Source organism: Arachis ipaensis, chromosome B10 (genome assembly GCF_059453495.1).
Source record: "Arachis ipaensis isolate K30076 ecotype BB chromosome B10, ASM5945349v1, whole genome shotgun sequence".
NCBI classification, from domain to species: Eukaryota; Viridiplantae; Streptophyta; class Magnoliopsida; order Fabales; family Fabaceae; genus Arachis; species Arachis ipaensis.
Genome location: NC_142435.1, coordinates 50,522,653 through 50,542,278, shown reverse-complemented (window position 1 = coordinate 50,542,278; position 19,626 = coordinate 50,522,653). Strand labels below are relative to the sequence as shown.

The window sequence follows — 19,626 nt, the reverse complement described above, 5'->3', positions numbered from 1 at the left end:
ATCCGGAGCTTCGATTGACGAGCTGTTTATGGCCATGCATTCGTTTCAGAATTTTCTTCGATTCTATCCAAACAAAATGGTAAATAATTCTGAATTTCGTGTCCAGTTGTCCCTTCAACTTATTTTTGCGAATTTAGGTTTGGGGTATTGAGAAATTTTATGATTTTGACGGTTTAGGGGTGCTCTAGTATTAACTATTGCCGGGTTTCATCCATATGAGTAGTGGGTAAGGTAAGAAATTACTAACCCTTATGATTTGTTGAATTAGTAAACCCTAGTATTGATTATGATGAATTGTATGATATTAGGTTGAAAATTGGTGTTTATTGGAGTTGAATTTGGCAATTGGATTGATTGGGATTGGACTTTGGTGGCTGAGCTTGTTGAATTAGTTGGAGGCTTGAGAAGCGTGTGGAAAAGAAGGCTTTTGTGGTGTTTTTAAGCTTGGAAGAAATTAGCTATGGTATGTTTTTAGTTTCTTGTAGTTAATATATAATGTTGTGTAAACCTTAGGCTGGTTGTCTTAGGATAGGTTTAAATGATATGAATTGGTTGATTGAATATGTGTGGTATGTGAGTAATTGAATGAAGTTTGGATTTGATATGAGAATAAAATGTGATGATTGATAATTATGATAATGAGAATTGGTAAAATTTGGGATGGAGGCCGTGCCCGGGTAATTGTGATATAATTGAATGTGTGACATTGATGTGAGTTATGTTTGGCATTGGTGATTGTTGGAATTGTGAATGTATGAATGAAGGATTGTTGAAAAAGATTGATAAATGGGAAAACGTTGTTGGATTTGGAAATTGTGGATTAAATGGGTTGATAGATTGATAAATTAAATTATTTAGGTGTTGTGATGATTGAAGAGTAATCGATAAAGTGTAGAGGTGTATAGCATTGATATTGGTATGGTAAAAATTATGTTTTGGTTTGAGAGTTTTGAAACCAGACGCTTTTGGCAAATTTGGTAAAAATCGATTTTTGACCAATTTCGACGGGTTATAACTTGGCTGCTGGACCCCTAAATCTTGTGAAATTTATTTTGAATAAAAATTAGGTTCATGCAATTTATAACGTTCGAAGAACGGATTGAAAATGATTTTTAACAAAAAAAGTTATGCGCACTTGAAGTTGGTGTAAAAAATTGATTTCTGAACTTAACAGCTTTTTGGGAATATTGATATGCGTGCGTACGCGGCAGGGTCATGCGTTCGTGGGTATTGGGCTCTTCCCACACCCTCGTGTACGCGAATTTGGCGTTTTGACATGCTCGCGTATGTGGACGAAGCTCGCATATGCGATACCCTGTTTTGACTGAAATGAAATTTTTGTATTTTTGATCATTCCTCTAGCCTTTTAAATTCTGTTATGAGTCTAGAGCCGGTGTATTAGAGGATAGAGGAGCTAGGAGTGAGACCTAATGACTTGAGACATTAAATTGAAGAAAGAGGGACTTAATGTAATGAGATATGTGAAGAGGATAATTATGATAATGAAAAATGATGATGATTGAAAAAGGAATTAAGGATGACGAGGTTGGCTATGAGAATGATGGATGATGAGGATTGATCTTAATTGTGATTTTTGAATGAATTGAAATGATATGAAAAAATGGATTTGGAAATGAAATTGAATCTGATTGAGATACACCACCGGGAAAGATGTAGTGGTGTTGTCCACTTGCTCTGGGTAAAAGTTAAGACACTGGGTAAGATGTAGTGGCGTTGTCCACTTGCTCCGGTGGCATTGTCTACTTGCTCCGAGTGAAGATTGAGATACCATGTAAGATACAGTGGTGTTGTCCACTTGCTCCAGGTAAAGGTTTGAGATGCCGGGTAAGATCCAAGGGTTGAGTTTCGTCACACTTGCTTTGGGTCGAGAATCGTAACACCTCCTGGGTAAGAAGCAAGGGTTGTGGTTGTCCCCTGATGAGCGGATAATTTATACGCTTTTTGGCATTGTTTTTAGTATGTTTTTAGTAGAATCTAGTTACTTTTAGGGATATTTTTATTAGTTTTTATGTTAAATTCACATTTCTGGACTTTACTATGAGTTTGTGTATTTTTCTGTGATTTCAGGTATTTTCTGGCTGAAATTGAGGGACTTGAGCAAAAATCATATTCAGAGGTTGAAGAAGGACTGCTGATGCTGTTGGATTCTGACCTCCCTGCACTCAAAGTGGATTTTCTGGAGCTACAGAACTCAAAATGGCGCGCTTCCAATTGCGTTGGAAAGTAGACATCCAGGGCTTTCCAGCAATATATAATAGTCCATACATTGGCCGAGTTTAGACGATGCAAAAGGGCGTTGAACGCCAGTTCTACGCTGCAGTCTGGAGTTAAACGCCAGAAACACGTCACGAACCAGAGTTGAACGCCAAAAACACATTACAACTTGGCGTTCAACTCCAGAAAGAGCCTCTGCACGTGGAAAGCTAAAGCTCAGCCCAAGCACACACCAAGTGGGCCCCGGAAGTGGATTTATGCATTAATTACTTACTTCTGTAAACCCTAGTAGCTAGTTTAGTATAAATAGGACTTTTTACTATTGTATTAGACATCTTTTGGAAGATCCTGGATTATATTTTTGATCCTGTGATCACGTTTTTGGGGCTGGCCTCTCGGCCATGCCTGAACCTTTCACTTATGTATTTTCAACGGTAGAGTTTCTACACTCCATAGATTAAGGTGTAGAGCTCTGCTGTTCCTCATGAATTAATGCAAAGTACTACTGTTTTCTATTCAATTCAACTTATTCCGCTTCTAAGATATCCATTCGCACCCAAGAACATGATGAATGTGATGATTATGTGACGCTCATCATCATTCTCACTTATGAACGCGTGCCTGACAAACACTTCCGTTCTATATGCAACCAAGCTAGAATGAGTATCTCTTAGATATCTAATACAGGGGACCGAGTCCGAGTTATTAGAATCTTCGTGGTATAAGTTAGAACCCATGGATGGCCATTCCTGAGATCCGGAAAGTCTAAACCTTGTCTGTGGTATTCCGAGTAGGATTTGGGAAGGGATGGCTGTGACGATCTTCAAACTCGCGAGTGCTGGGCGTAGTGACAGACGCAAAAGGAGGGTGAATCCTATTCCACTATGATCGAGAACCTCAGATGATTAGCCGTGTCGTGACAGAGCATTTAGACCTTTTTCACAAGAGGATGGGATGTAGCCATTGACAACGGTGATGCCCTTACATAAAGCTTGCCATGGAAAGGAGTAAGACTGATTGGATGAAGACAGCGGGAAAGCAGAGATTCAGAGGAACGAAAGCATCTCTATACGCTTATCTGAAATTCTCACCAATAAATTACATAAGTATTTCTATCTTTATTTTCTGTTTATTTATTATTTATTTTCGAAAACTCCATAACCTTTTGATATCCGCCTGACTGAGATTTACAAGGTGACCATAGCTTGTTTCATACCGACAATCTCCGTGGGATCGACCCTTACTCACGTAAGGTTTTATTACTTGGACGACCTAGTGCACTTGCTGGTTAGTTGTGCGAAGTTGTGAAGTTATGTTTGGACCATGGTTCTGTGCATCCGTTTTTTGGTGCCATTTCCAGGGAGAGAACGAACAACAAATTTTACAACCTCAGAGTAACAATTTCGCACACCAAGTTTTTGGCGCCGTTGCCGGGGATTGTTTGAGTTTGGACAACTGACCGTTCATCATGTTGCTCAGATTAGGTAATTTTCTTCTTATTTTGTATTAAAAAAAAAAATTTTCAAAATTTTTCAAAAATCTTTCAAAAAGTTCTCATCTGTTTTCGAAAATTATTCTAAAATTTTTTTAAGAATGAATTCTAGTGTTTCATGAAGCATGTTGAAGCCTGACTGGTTGTAAAGCCATTTCTAAATTCATTTGGACTGGGGCTTCCAACACAACATTATCAAGAGCAAGCTAGTTGTTGCTAATCCACCTGCTGCTGTTCCAGATCCAAAAGATTTACATGCTAAAGCTTGACTGGCTATTAAGCCATGTCTAACCCTCAGATTGGAGCTTTAGAATAAGAGTGCAAGATTCCTGGAATTCATATTAAAAATTTTGGAATCCTTATTTTTCTTTTTCACACTACTTTTCGAAAAATATAAAATAAAAATACAAAAAAAATCACAAAATCATAAAAAAAATCAAAAATATTTTGTGTTTCTTGTTTGAGTCTTGAGTCAATTTCAAATTTGGTGTCAACTGCATTTTTTCTAAAAATTCTCTGCATTTTTCGAAAATTCATGCATTCATGCATTGCATTCATCATGATCTTCAAGTTGTTCTTGATAATTTTGTGTTGTATGGTGTTTTTCATATGCATTCTTGAATTCTTAGTGTCTAAGCATTAAAGATTTCTAAGTTTGGTGTCTTGCATGTTTTCTTTGCATATAAAATTTTCAAAAATATGTTCTTGATGTTCATCATGATCTTCAAAGTGTTCTTGGTGTTCATCTTGACATTCATAGCATTCTTGCATGCATTCATTGTTTTGATCCAAAATTTTCATGCATTGCATCATTTTCATGTTTTTCTCTCTCATCATAAAAAAAATTCAAAAATAAAAAAAATATCTTCCCCTTTTTCTCTCTTAAAATTTCGAAAATTAGATTTAACTTTTTCAAAACTTTTTAAAATTTAGTTGTTTCTTATGAGTCAAATCAAATTTTCAATTTAAAAATCTTATCTTTTTCAAAATCTTTTTCAAAAATCAAATCTTTTTCATTTTTCTTATTTATTTTCGAAAATTATAAAAATATTTTTCAAAAATATTTTTCTTCATTTTATATCATAATTTTCGAAAATATATTCAACAATTAATGTTTTGATTCAAAAATTTTAAGTTTGTTACTTACTTGTTAAGAAAGATTCAAACTTTGAGTTCTAGAATCATATCTTGTGATATCTTGTGAATCAAGTCATTAATTGTGATTTTAAAAATCAAATCTTTTTCAAAACTAATTTCAATCATATCTTTTCAAAAATATCTTTTTATCTTTTTTTAAAATCATATATTTTTAATCATATCTTTTTAAAACATATCTTTTTCAAAAATTTGATTTTAAAATATCTTTTCTAACTTCTTATCTTCTTATCTTTTTAAAAAATTGATTTTCAAAATTTGTTTCAACTAACTAACTAACTTTTTGTTTGTTTCTTATCTTTTTCAAAACTACCTAACTAACTCTCTCTCTCTCTCTCTCTCTCTCTCTAATTTTCGAAAATATCTCCCTCTTTTTCAAAAATTCTTTTTAATTAACTAATTGTTTCAAAATTCAATTTTAATTTATTTCTTCTTTTAATTTTTGAAAATCACTAACCATTTTTCAAAAATAATTTTCGAAAATTCTCTTTCTCTCTCATCTCCTTCTATTTATTTATTCATCTACTAACACTTCATCTCACCCAAATTCAAACCCCCTCTTCCATCTGTGTTCGAATTTTCTCTTCTTCCCTTCTTTACATTACATTCTTTTCTTCTTCTACTCACATAAGGGAACCTCTATACTTGGGCAAAAAGGATCCCTATTATTATTATTTTTCTGTTCCCTCTTTTTCATATGAGCAGGAGTAAGGACAAGAACATTCTTGTTGAAGCAGACCCTGAATCTGAAAGGACTTTGAAGAGGAAACTAAGAGAAGCTAAATTACAACAATCCAGCAAGCACCTTTCAGAAATTTTCGAACAGGAAGAGGAGATGGCAGCTGAAAATAATAATAATGCAAGGAGGATGCTTGGTGACTTTACTGCACCTAATTCCAATTTACATGGAAGAAGCATCTCCATCCCTGCCATGGGAGCAAACAACTTTGAGCTGAAACCTCAATTAGTTTCTCTGATGCAACAAAACTGCAAGTTTCATGGGTTCTTAACTGAATTCTTGCAGATCTGTGATACTGTTAAGACTAATGGAGTAGATCCTGAAGTCTACAGGCTCATGCTTTTCCCTTTTGCTGTGAGAGATAGAGCTAGAATATGGTTGGACTCTCAACATAAGGATAGCCTGAACTCTTGGGATAAGCTGGTCAAGGCTTTCTTAGCCAAGTTCTTTCCTCCTCAAAAGCTGAGTAAGCTTAGAGTGGATGTTCAAACCTTCAGACAGAAGGAAGGTGAATCCCTCTATGAAGCTTGGGAGAGATACAAGGAACTGACCAAAAAGTGTCCTTCTGATATGCTTTCAGAATGGACCATCCTGGATATATTCTATGATGGTCTGTCTGAATTAGCTAAGATGTCATTGGATACTTCTGCAGGTGGATCCATTCACCTAAAGAAAATGCCTGCAGTAGCTCAAGAACTTATTGACATGGTTGCTAATAACCAGTTCATGTACACTTCTGAGAGGAATCCTGTGAATAATGGGACGCCTCAGAAGAAGGGAGTTCTTGAAATTGATACTCTGAATGCCATATTGGCTCAGAATAAAATATTGACTTAGCAAGTCAATATGATTTCTCAGAGTCTGAATGGAATGCAAGCTGCATCCAATAATACTCAAGAGGCATCTTCTAAAGAAGAAGTTTATGATCCTGAGAACCCTGCAATAGCAGAGGTGAATTACATGGGTGAACCATATGGAAACACCTATAATCCCTCATGGAGAAATCACCCAAATCTCTCATGGAAGGATTAACAAAAGCCTCAACAAGGCTTTAATAATGATGGAAGAAATAGGTTTAACAATAGTAAACCTTTTCCATCATCCACTCAGCAACAGAAAGAGAATTCTGAGCAGAATCCATCTAGCTTAGCAAATTTAGTCTCTGATCTATCTAAGGCCACTGTAAGTTTCATGAATGAAACAAGGTCCTCCATTAGAAATTTGGAGGCACAAGTGGGCCAGCTGAGTAAAAGGATCACTGAAATCCCTCCTAGTACTCTCCCAAGTAATACAGAAGAAAATCCAAAAGGAGAGTGCAAGGCCATTGAATTGACCATCATGGCCGAACCCACAAGAGAGGAGAAGGACGTGAATCCCAAGGAGGAAGACCTCCTGGGACATCCAGTGATCAATAAGGAGTTTCCTTCTGAGGAACCAAAGGACTCTGAGGCTCATCTAGAGACCATAGAGATTCCATTAAACCTCCTTATGCCATTCATGAGCTCTGATGAGTATTCCTCTTCTGAAGAGAATGAAGATGTTACTGAAGAGCAAGTTGCCAAGTTCCTTGGTGCAATCATGAAGCTGAATGCCAAGTTATTTGGTAATAAGACTTGGGGAGATGAACCTCCCCTGTTCACCAATGAACTAAATGCATTGGATCAACTGAGATTACCTCAGAAGAAATGGGATCCTGGAAAGTTCCTGATACCTTGTACCATAGGCACCATGACCTTTGAGAAGGCTCTATGTGACCTGGGGTCAGAAATAAACCTCATGCCACTCTCTGTAATGGAGAAACTGGGAATCTTTGAGGTACAAGCTGCTAAAATCTCATTAGAGATGGCAGAAAATTCCAGAAAATAGGCTTATGGACAAGTAGAGGACATATTAGTAAAGGTTGAAGGTCTTTACATCCCTGCTGATTTCATAATCCTAGATACTGGGAAGGATGAGGATGAATCCATCATCCTTGGAAGACCCTTCCTAGCCACAGTAAGAGCTGTGATTGATGTTAACAGAGGTGAACTAGTCCTTCAATTGAATGAGGACTCCCTTGAGTTTAAAACTCAAGGACATCCTTCTGTAAACATGGAAAAGAGGCACAGTAAGCTTCTCTCAAAACAGAGTCAACCAGAGCTCCCACAGTCAAACTCTAAGTTTGGTGTTGAACTCCCATATCCAAACTCTAAGTTTGGTGTTGGGAAGTCTCAACAATGCTCTGAACAACTGTGAGGCTCCATGAGAGCCCACTGTCAAGCTATTGACATTAAAGAAGCGCTTGTTGGGAGGTAACCCAATTTTTATTTATCTAATTTTAATATATTTTTATTGTTATTTCATGTTTTTTTAGGTTCATGATCATGTGGAGTCACAAAATAAATAAAAAAAAAATCAAAAACAGCAGAAGAAAAATCACACCCTGGAGGAGGATCTTACTGGCGTTGAAACGCCAGTAAGGAGCATCTGGCTGGCACTCAACGCCAGAACAGAGCATGGATCTGGCGTTGAACGCCAGAAACAAGCAGCATCCTGGCGTTCAGATGCCAGAAATGCACACTGAGGAAGAGCTGGCGCTGAACGCCAGAAACAAGCATCAATTTGGTGTTTAAACGCCAGAATTGCATGCAAAGGCATTTTACATGCCTAATTGGTGCAGGGATGTAAATCCTTGACACCTCAAGATCTGTGGACCTCACAGGATCATCTCAGGATCTGTGGACCCCACAGGATCCCCACCTTCCCTCCTTATAATCCTAGTTTTATCCACATCTTCTTCTTCATCTATTCTTTCTTCTTTTGCTCGAGGGCGAGCAACATTCTAAGTTTGGTGTGGTAAAAGCATTGCTTATTTTGCTTTTCTATAACCATTGATGGCACCTAAGGCCAGAGAAACCTCAAAAAAAAAAAAAAAGAGAGAAGAGAAAAGGGAAGACAAAAGCTTCCACCTCCAAGTCATGGGAGATGGAGAGATTCATGTAAAGAATCTATAGCTCAGTGGTAGAACATTTGACTGCAAATCAAGAGATCCCTGAGATACCTCAGGGGATACATTTTCCCCCACACAATTATTGGGAGCAACTTAGGATAGGAGCACCAAAATCACTAGGGATTAAGCAACAGAGACAAGGAAGAGACATAGAAAAGCTGAAGGACATCATTGGTTCCTCAAGGAGAAAACGCCACCATCACTAAGGTGGACTCATTCCTTGTTCTTAAACTTTCTGTTTTTCGTTTTCTTATGTTAAATGTTTATCTATGTTTGTGTCTTTATTACATGATCATTAGTGTCTAAGTGTCTATGCCTTAAAGTAGTGAATATGAATCCATCACCTCTCTTAAATGAAAAATATTTTAATTCAAAAGAACAAGAAGTACATGAGTTTCGGATTTATCCTTGAACTTAGTTTAATTATATTGATGTGGTGACAATACTTTTTGTTTTCTAAATGAATGCTTGAACAGTGCATATGTCTTTTGAAGTTGTTGTTTAAGAATGTTAAATATGTTGGCTCTTGAAAGAATGATGACAAGGAGACATGTTATTTGATAATCTGAAAAATCATAAAATTGATTCTTGAAGCAAGAAAAAGCAGTGAATACAAAAGCTTGCAGAAAAAAAAAAGAAAAAAAATGGCGAAAAAAAATATAGAAAAAGAAAAAGCAAGCAGAAAAAGCCACAAAAGCTCTTAAAACCAAGAGGCAAGAGCAAAAAGCCAATAACCCTTAAAATCAAAAGGCAAGGGTAAATAAAAAGGATCCCAAGGCTTTGAGCATCAGTGGATAGGAGGGCCTAAAAGAATAAAATCCTGGTCTAAGCGGCCAAACCAAGCTGTCCCTAACTATGTGCTTGTGGCGTGAAGGTGTCAAGTGAAAACTTGAGACTGAGTGGTTAAAGTCAAGGTCCAAAGCAAAAGAAGAGTGTGCTTAAGAATCTTGGACACCTCTAATTGGGGACTTTAGCAAAGCTGAGTCACAATCTGAAAAGGTTCACCTAGTTATGTGTCTGTGGCATTTATGTATCCGGTGGTAATACTGGAAAACAAAGTGCTTAGGGCCACGGCCAAGACTCATAAAGTAGCTGTGTTCAAGAATCAACAGACTGAACTAGGAGAATCAATAACACTATCTGAACTCTGAGTTCCTATAGATGCCAATCATTCAGAACTTCAATGGATAAAGTGAGATGCCAAAACTATTCAAGAGGCAAAAAGCTACAAGTCCCGCTCATCTGATTGGAGCTATATTTCATTGATAGTTTGGAATTTATAGTATATTCTCTTCTTTTTATCCTATTTGATTTTCAGTTGCTTGGGGACAAGCAACAATTTAAGTTTGGTGTTGTGATGAGCAGATAATTTATACACTTTTTGGCATTGTTTTTAGTATGTTTTTAGTAGAATCTAGTTACTTTTAGGGATATTTTTATTAGTTTTTATGTTAAATTCATATTTCTAGACTTTACTATGAGTTTGTGTGTTTTTCTGTGATTTCAGGTATTTTCTGGCTGAAATTGAGGGACTTGAGCAAAAATCAGATTCAGAGGTTGAAGAAGGACTGCTGATGCTGTTGGATTCTGACCTCCCTGCACTCAAAGTGGATTTTCTGGAGCTATAGAACTCAAAATGGCGTGCTTCCAATTGCGTTGGAAAGTAGACATCTAGGACTTTCCAGCAATATGTAATAGTCCATACTTTGGCCGAGTTTAGATGATGCAAAAGGGCGTTGAACGCCAGTTCTACGCTGCAATCTGGAGTTAAACGCCAGAAACACGTCACGAACCAGAGTTGAACGCCAAAAACACATTACAACTTGGCGTTCAACTCCAGAAAGAGCCTCTGCACGTGGAAAGCTAAAGCTCAGCCCAAGCACACACCAAGTGGGCCCCGGAAGTGGATTTATGCATTAATTACTTACTTCTGTAAACCCTAGTAGCTAGTTTAGTATAAATAGGACTTTTTACTATTGTATTAGACATCTTTTGGAAGATCCTGGATTATATTTTTGATCCTGTGATCACGTTTTTGGGGCTGGCCTCTCGGCCATGCCTGAACCTTTCACTTATGTATTTTCAACGGTAGAGTTTCTACACTCCATAGATTAAGGTGTAGAGCTCTGCTGTTCCTCATGAATTAATGCAAAGTACTACTATTTTCTATTCAATTAAACTTATTCCGCTTCTAAGATATCCATTAGCACCCAAGAACATGATGAATGTGATGATTATGTGACGCTCATCATCATTCTCACTTATGAACGCGTGCCTGACAAACACTTCCGTTCTACATGCAACCAAGCTAGAATGAGTATCTCTTAGATATCTAATACAGGGGACCGAGTCTGAGTTATTAGAATCTTCGTGGTATAAGTTAGAACCCATGGATGGCCATTCCTGAGATCCGAAAAGTCTAAACCTTGTCTGTGGTATTCCGAGTAGGATCTGGGAAGGGATGGCTGTGACGATCTTCAAACTCGCGAGTGCTGGGCATAGTGACAGACGCAAAAGGAGGGTGAATCCTATTCCAGTATGATCGAGAACCTCAGATGATTAGCCGTGCCGTGACAGAGCATTTGGACCTTTTTCACAAGAGGATGGGATGTAGCCATTGACAACGGTGATTCCCTTACATAAAGCTTGCCATGGAAAGGAGTAAGACTGATTGGATGAAGACAGCGGGAAAGGAGAGATTCAGAGGAACGAAAGCATCTCTATACGCTTATCTGAAATTCTCACCAATGAATTACATAAGTATTTCTATCTTTATTTTCTGTTTATTTATTATTTATTTTCGAAAACTCCATAACCATTTGATATCCGCCTGACTGAGATTTACAAGGTGACCATAGCTTGCTTCATACCGACAATCTCCGTGGGATCGACCCTTACTCACGTAAGGTTTTATTACTTGGACGACCCAGTTCACTTGCTGGTTAGTTGTGCGAAGTTGTGAAGTTATGTTTGGACCATGGTTCTGTGCATCCGTTTTTGGTGCCATTGCCAGGGAGAGAACGAACAACAAATTTTACAACCTCAGAGTAGCAATTTCGCACACCATCCCCCTTGCTCCAGGTTACGTGGATAAGATGCAAGGGTTGCGATTTTGCCCCACTTGCTTTGTGTTGTGGTGTTCTTGTCCAGGATTCGCTACTAGACATGTCGGGTTTGGCTATATAACCGACAGATGAGACTCATCGACTATACAGCAGACATACATCATATGCATTTGTATATTTTGTTTGAGTATGCATTTGTTTTGGCTTGCTTATTTGCTTAACTATAATTAATTGCTACTTAATCTATTTGCTGTATCTGCTATCCTTATCTGTGTTTTCTTTATTTGACTTGTATGTGTTTGTTTTTGAGAGATCCCTCACGCTGGCGGAGGTGACGCTGAGGGTTGGTCACTAGAAGGTATGCAGAGAACTGATTAGGAAGAGTCAGACTAGAAACTTTAGACAAAATCACCTTATTTCTGGCTTAGTGAGAACTCTAGGATTTAATTTGAGTTGTTGGAGATTTTGGAATGCTTTTGGCTTCCTGGGACCTTATTTATTATCTATATGGGCACCTTTATCATATTGAGAACCTCCAGTTCTCATTCCATACATATTCTATTGTTTTTCAGATGCAGGACGTGAGACACCTCGCTGAGCATGCTGGAGACTTACTTGAAGCGAAGATCTACATTTTGGGGATTTCTTTTATTGTGTATATAGTTTATATATATATATATATTTATATATATTTTCCACTTTTGTATATATTTATATTTTGTCTCTCCTACAGTTTGACTTGAAAAAATAGGATTTATATATTGTCTTTCGTTAAACTTTTGGGTCGTACATATGTATATACATATACTCTGCTCGGCCTTTGCTTCGCAGGTTATGTCTGGAGCTTGCTATATGTATCTTTGGAACTCTATATTAGTATGTATAGTATCTTTTCTGTGCGTTGTTATCTATCCCTTCTACGCTTAACCATTTCGAGTGTGATGCAAATCTCAAGTTTTTTTTATTCAACTTTTCTTTAAGGCTCCTAGTTAAACTATTCTTCATGTGTGTGTGTGTGTGTGTGTGTGTGTGTGTGTGTGTGCACGTATCTTACTTTTAGAGGTCGTAATACTCCGCCACCTCTGATTTATGAACTTAAGCGTAAAGCTCTGTGTTAGGGTGTTACACTTAGCGTCAACCGACACCAGCATGAGGGACCTCTCAGTTATACAAACACAAGCAAGTCCATCAAGTAAATCACAAGTAATTACAAGTAAAGCAATTAGCATATAATCATTTAATAAGTACAAATAAACAAGTCATGACAAGTAGCAAACTCAAGCAAGTCAAACAAGTACAAATTATGCATGCCTGTCCTATGACCGATGAGTTTCATCTGTCGGTTATATAGCTAACCCCGACATGTCTAGAGCAAGTAGAATCACTTCATTGCATCTATCCAGACAGGTATATTTGGCAAGTGGAATCACTCCACTGCGGCAAGTTGAATCACTCCACTGCATTGCAATTACATCTGGAAGCAAGTAGAATCACTCTACTGCGGCAAGTGGAATCACTTCACTGTATTGCAATCATATCCGAAAGCAAGTAGAATCACTCTATTGCGGCAAGTAGAATCACTCAACTGCACTTCCTAGGTAGGTATATCTCAAATCAGAGTTAATTTTCATTATTGACTTCCTTCTCAATTCCATTTTACTCCTTTCACAATAATAATCATCATCAGTCATCACCATAACTCATTTTCCTCATCGTCCTCATCATATCTTGATCATACTCAATCATCATCCTCTCTCAAACTCATAATCATCATCATACCTCAATCAAAATCAATTATCACTCATTATTATTCCTCATCATCATAATTAATTCTCATCATACTTCACTTCATATTTAGTTCATCTTTCTTCAATTCACTGTCTCGACTTATTCAGTCTCGTTCCTAACTCCTCTACCCTCTATTTCACCGGCTCTAAACTCACAACAGGGTTTACAGAGGTTTAGAAGGCTCGAAGAATGATTAAAAATACAAAAATACATTTTCTGTAAAATTGGGTGGTTGTGCGTATGCATGCCTCATGCCTACACACGAGTCTAGTTTTGCACGTACGCATGGTACTCATACGAAATCTTTTAAATTCTGGAATGCCCATCATGCGTGCGCTTGACCTCAAAATGCTGCAACTTCTGTAGAATTCAGTTTTGAAACCAGATTTTCAAGCGTTCATAACTTTTTTTACAAAATTCATTTTTCAACCATTCTTGAACCATTGGAAATATTATTGAATAAATTTTTATAAAAATCCAATTTTGTTGAATTTTCAACTCCGAAAACCGAGTTAGGCCCGATGAAGTTGGCTAAAAATCTGTTTTCGCCAAAATTTAGGCTTTTACCAAATTTACACTTTTTCCACAACCGAAGCATTGGAACTCAAACCAATACACCCAAAATAGTTTGAAAGGCATATTTTACACAAAATCAAACCTCTATCATACTTATACCATCACCAATGTAACAACCCCGTTTTTCAAGTACGCGAGATCTTTTCTGAAGGCACGGATTTCTCCGGAAGATTAGTAAAGGGAACTCCTCTGCTGTATCATCAAGCATCTCATTCTTCATTGCCATTATTTTATCCTTAAGCTAGAACTTTTTCTGAGTCAAGCTCGATAACGCAATCACGAAGAACCTAGTTTTTGGATCGTGTCGGTTAGGAGTTTTGGTTCTAGTTTTTGTAAATAGTCTCTGTTTGACAAACCGGACATGATTCATGAGAGAAGAGAGATAATAGTATAATACTATTATTATAGTAGTATTATAAGATGCTTGAATAATATTATAAGGTTACCTGGCCTGTTTTAGTTAAAAACAGGAAATTGATTTATCCGGGTTCACAGTTTACTGGTGCAGCTTAGCACCAGCACTCTCTGATGACTTTAGCAATGCTAAGGCCTCATTATACATGTTTTATTCTCATAATAAATATGTTACTAGTGTCAATTATGCTAGTAGCTCAGAAAATAATTTTTAGAGATATTTTTACAAGTATTCCGATACATCTAGTTTTAGTTGTTGTACACCTGAGATATTTTAATATTATTTCAATCCACCTTCGAGCCAACCAATCACAACTCACCTTACACCCCAAAGACACTCCAAGGCTGGTCATTTACTCCCTTTGGCCAAAAATGAGAAGAGAGAAAAGAGAGAAACTTTCATGACACTTAAATCTTCAAAGCTTGATTTCTTCTGAACTAAAACTTAAATCAAAACTCCGATTTCACCAAAATGATCCTCTCTTCTTCCTCTACATAATCATATAATATATCAAGGCTAGAAATAAGATGAGATGTCTGTCTCCCTCCCTCTTCAATTTGGTTTTCGAGGAAACATGCTTAAACATGTATTTTCTTGATGTTCTTCCTTAGGAATCATGCTAAACTTGACTTGAGGGCCAAGAAACATTAATTTCCAGCAATTCTAAGGTGAGATATCCCTTCCTAACATGCTGAGAGAGATTTGGTCAGTTGAGGGTTTGTGGATTTAAATTTGTTCTTGATGTGATTTAGGAGGAAAAAGTGCTTAAGGACCACCTGAAAGTATAACCGAATTTGGAGCAGCAAAATCAAGTAGGGTTTAACGAATTTAATCTTGATTGATTGTGTTTAAGTTGTGTGATTATGGTTTGGCTGTGCTTGAAATTGATTGTTTATATGAGTGATTCTTGTTGAAATTTTGGTGAAAATTTGATAAAATTTGATGATATTCAACTTTGAATTTGTGTTCTTCATGGATGCTGGAAAAACGAACCCTAGGACTTAAATTGGGGTTGAATTTGTGTTGAAATCAAGTATGAAATAAGGGGCTTTAGTGGCTGCAATTTTATTTTGAATTATGGTAAAAATCGGTTACTGAAAAGATTGAAAAACGGGTAAAAACAGAGAAAGAATCTAGAGAATTTACGAAGAACATGAAGAACACTTTGAGTGTAATGAAGAAAAATTAAGAATAGGCTTTAGATCCTTAAAAGGGCAAGGAAGTAAAAATTTTGGTGTTTAAGGGGTTATTTGGTAGTTTCCAAAAGTTAGGGTGGTTAAAGTAGAATTATTAAAAGTTATGGGTGGTAAAAATTGAATTTTAAAGGTTAAAAGTAAAAGGTAAGTTAATTTTCGAAAATTAATGATAAACTAATAAATAATAATAAAATATTAAATAATAATATTTAATTAAAAATAATATTTTAATAAAAATAATAAAATAATACGGAAAAGGCAGTTTTCTGTAAAAGCTTTAGAAAGACAACTTTAAGTGCAGAATCTCATAATTACCTTCATAAAACACTTAGGGAGTGGTAAGAACATATTAGTGAGGCAAAGATAAAAGAAAGATAAAAAGTTAAAGAAAAGTCTGTAAAGTTCTAATAACAGAAAATCAGACAGAGATTAGTGAACAAACTAGGGCAGCATAGTTAGTCGTTGAATTGCGACTAGGGATAGGTATTATATGAAAAGTTAAACTGTTTCAGTATAGACTTAATGAACCTATACTTGGGACAAGCTAACTATTCATACCGAAATTTACATAAGCTTTAAATACATACGTTAAACAGAGAAATCAGAGCAGAGTAGAGAAATACAGAGAACAGAGTAACCAGAGAAAAGTAAAGAGATATAGAGAAAAGAGTAATCAGAGCCGAGTAAAAGTCAAAGTGAAAAGAGTTAAGCCTTGTGGCATGATGCTCTGTTGTATGTTCATCTGCTGCTTTTCCTTTGGCCCTAGAGGTCCTGTAGGCCCAAGTTCACCTACAGTGAGTTGTTATTCCTGTAGTCCAAAGTTCACCTACAGTGAATATCAATTGTGTATCTCAGGGTGTTGCTCCTGTAGGCCGAAGTTCACCTACAGAGAGTTGTGATACCTGTAAGCCAAAGTTCACTTACAGGGGTGCTATTTCTGTAAGCCGAAGTTCACTTACAGAAGTGCTATTTCTGTAGGCTGAAGTTCACCTACAGAAAGTTATTTTGTTGTGTTTAGATTATTCCTGTAAGCCGAAGTTCACTTACAGAGGTGTCATTTCTGTAGGCCAAAGTTCACCTACAGAAAGTTGTTCTGTTGTGTTTAGACTATTCCTATAAGCCGAAGTTCACTTATGGGAGTGCTGTTTCTGTAGGCCGAAGTTCACCTACAGAGATAAAGCCATATCTAGGACTAGTTCCTGGGTAATGTCGGGATGCAGGGTGTAAACCGACATGTGAGCTCATGGCCTGCATAGGACAGACATGCATCATACTTGGTTGTGTATTTTCTCTGTTATGATTGTTGTATGAATGTATGCTTTCTTTGTTTGCATTCTATCTTCTGTGTCTGTGTTTTGTTTTCTTGTATTCTTCTGTTTGTGTTCTATTTTCTATTTTCTCTATCTCTTTTATTTATCTGTATCTTCTATTTACTGCTTTTTTGTATTCTTCTATTTGCCTGCTAAACAACACAGAATTAATGAACTTAACTAATAACCCTGTCCCTACTAAGAACTCTCCAGTTCTTACCCCTTCTCTCTCCCTTCCCCCTTCATATGGAAGCAAGAGTACCTTATCGTAGTTTGTTGATGATGGTTCTGCAAGGAGGATTCCGCTCTAGATAGTCTTCTGAGTCTAGGGTGAATCTCGTTCTCTGTTTATATGTATATACAGTGAGACCAGCCAATGACTGCACCCCGTTTGTACGTGAACTTTAACCTAAATCCTATGTATAAGACTCCTGTTATGTGGCTACTTGATGAGGTACTAGAGAGACGTCATATGGCAATGTCTGATCGTGCAGATGAGTAACAGATGATGTTCTACCTTTCGATGACGTTCCACCTGACTTGAGTTTTGAAGACTTAGAATGTACTTTCCCTCGCTTTAGTATTTTAGAGGGACTAGGTGAGTATAGGGTCTAGGCTAAAGTATTTTAGATGAAGTTGTAATATATATTGAAATGAAATATTTTTAATTATTATATGATTCTATTTTTTAACAAAGTATTGTTTGTGTATATTTTTTTAATTATGTTTTTTTATGGTTATATGAAATTAATTATTTTAATATCTTTATTAAATATATTTTAATAAAAATTAAAAATAATAATTATATATATAATAATTTTAAATGTATTATCATGATGAATTCAATAAATACATTTAAAATATTATTTATTAAGTATATTTAATCTTAATTATTAAAACTATTCAATAACTATAAATATATTCTCATATAAAAATGTCATTCTCATATTATACAAATTATATATATAATCAAACAAAGTTGTCGCCTATAAAGATACCAAAATCTTGAAAACCTGCGAACAACAACCCATCATAACAATCATAATTCATAAAATTTAAAGAGGTGCAGAAGATCTGACAAATATATATTTGATTATTTCTTGTTTTATGATATTAAAGATTTCCTATAGAAGGTAAAGATTATATTTTCTTTTAGTGTTATAAATGAATCATGTTATATAAATACCAAAAAAAAAAAAGTAACCAATCAATTACCATATAAAAATATATATTTAGTGTTTATAAAAAAGTTTGATTTTATTTTTATAAAAACATTTCATTATTATAACATAAATTTGATTATAATATGTTAAATTTAATTATTCTAATAACTGATTATATTATTGAAAAAATATGAGAAATAACATATATAAATATCTTTAATATATAATAATTAATTTGATCACTGAATTTAGTATTCACATAATAATTTTATATTTCTAATTATATAATAAAATTGCATCATTTAACTTGGGTCACACGAATAATAATCGAGTTAACCCACATAATAAAATATATAAAATTGTTAATTTTTAAAGAATAACTATTAATTTCTAAAATAAATATGAAGCAATATTAAATTTTTATTTTTGATATAAAAAATGTAATACGTAAGACCGAAAGTAAGAACTAACTCGTTTAACAATGGCAAAATAAAATAATATTGAAGATGAAAAAATATGCCAAACAACCACTTGTTATCAAGAATCCAATATCAATTGAGTAGTCTGTTCTATATTTAGTTTCAGCTAACGAATTCTACAGTCAGTTAGATAGAATACTCCTAACAAAAAAACAATAAAAAATAAAAAAATATAAAAATTAATTTTTATTCAGATAACATAAGCTAATTTTAGAATCTAAATTTATAATTTAATATTCAGAATTAGAAATTTATGATTTAAGGTTTATAATTTAAGATAAATAAATAATTTTAAAAATATTAGTTAAAAAAAATAATTTCCTAAACATTACTCGAAAAAAAAATCTATTGTACCAAACAAGTTAAGTCAGCAAACTCTAACTACTTAGAGGTCCTGTAGGCCCAGTTCACCTACAGTAAGTTGTTATTCCTGTAGGCCGAAGTTTACCTGTAATGAATATCAATTGTGTATCTCAGGGTGTTGCTCCTGTAGGCCGAAGTTCACCTACAGAGAGTTGTGATACCTGTAAGCTGAAGTTCACTTACAGGGGCACCATTTTTGTAAGCCGAAGTTCACTCACAGAGGTGCTATTTCTGTAGGCCGAAGTTCACCTACAGAAAGTTGTTCTGTTGTGTTTAGACTATTCCAGTAAGCCGAAGTTCACTTATGGGAGTGCTGTTTCTGTAGGCCGAAGTTCACCTACAGAGATAAAGCCATATCTAGGACTAGTTCCTAGGTAATGTCAGGATGCAGGGTGTAAACCAACTTGTGAGCTCATGGCCTGCATAGGACAGACATGCATCATACTTGGTTGCGCATTTCCTCTGTTATGATTGTTATTTGAATGTATGCTTTCTTTGTTTTCATTCTATTCTTTGTGTCTGTGTTTTGTTTTCTTGTATTCTTTTATTTGTGTTTTGCTTCCTATTTTCTCTATTTTCTCTATTTATCTGTATCTTCTATTTACTGCTTTCTGTACTCTACTATTTTCCTACTAAACAACACGGAATTAATAAACGTAAT

The 19,626-nt window shown here is 35.6% G+C and overlaps 1 non-coding gene across 1 annotated transcript; it reads right to left on the bottom strand.

Annotated features, from left to right (window-relative positions):
* Nucleotides 1–6,089: 6,089 nt before the first annotated feature.
* On the bottom strand, nucleotides 6,090–6,197 carry LOC148579998 (small nucleolar RNA R71). Its single transcript, XR_015899707.1, has one exon. It is a non-coding gene; the product is annotated as a small nucleolar RNA R71 (small nucleolar RNA).
* Nucleotides 6,198–19,626: the final 13,429 nt, after the last annotated feature.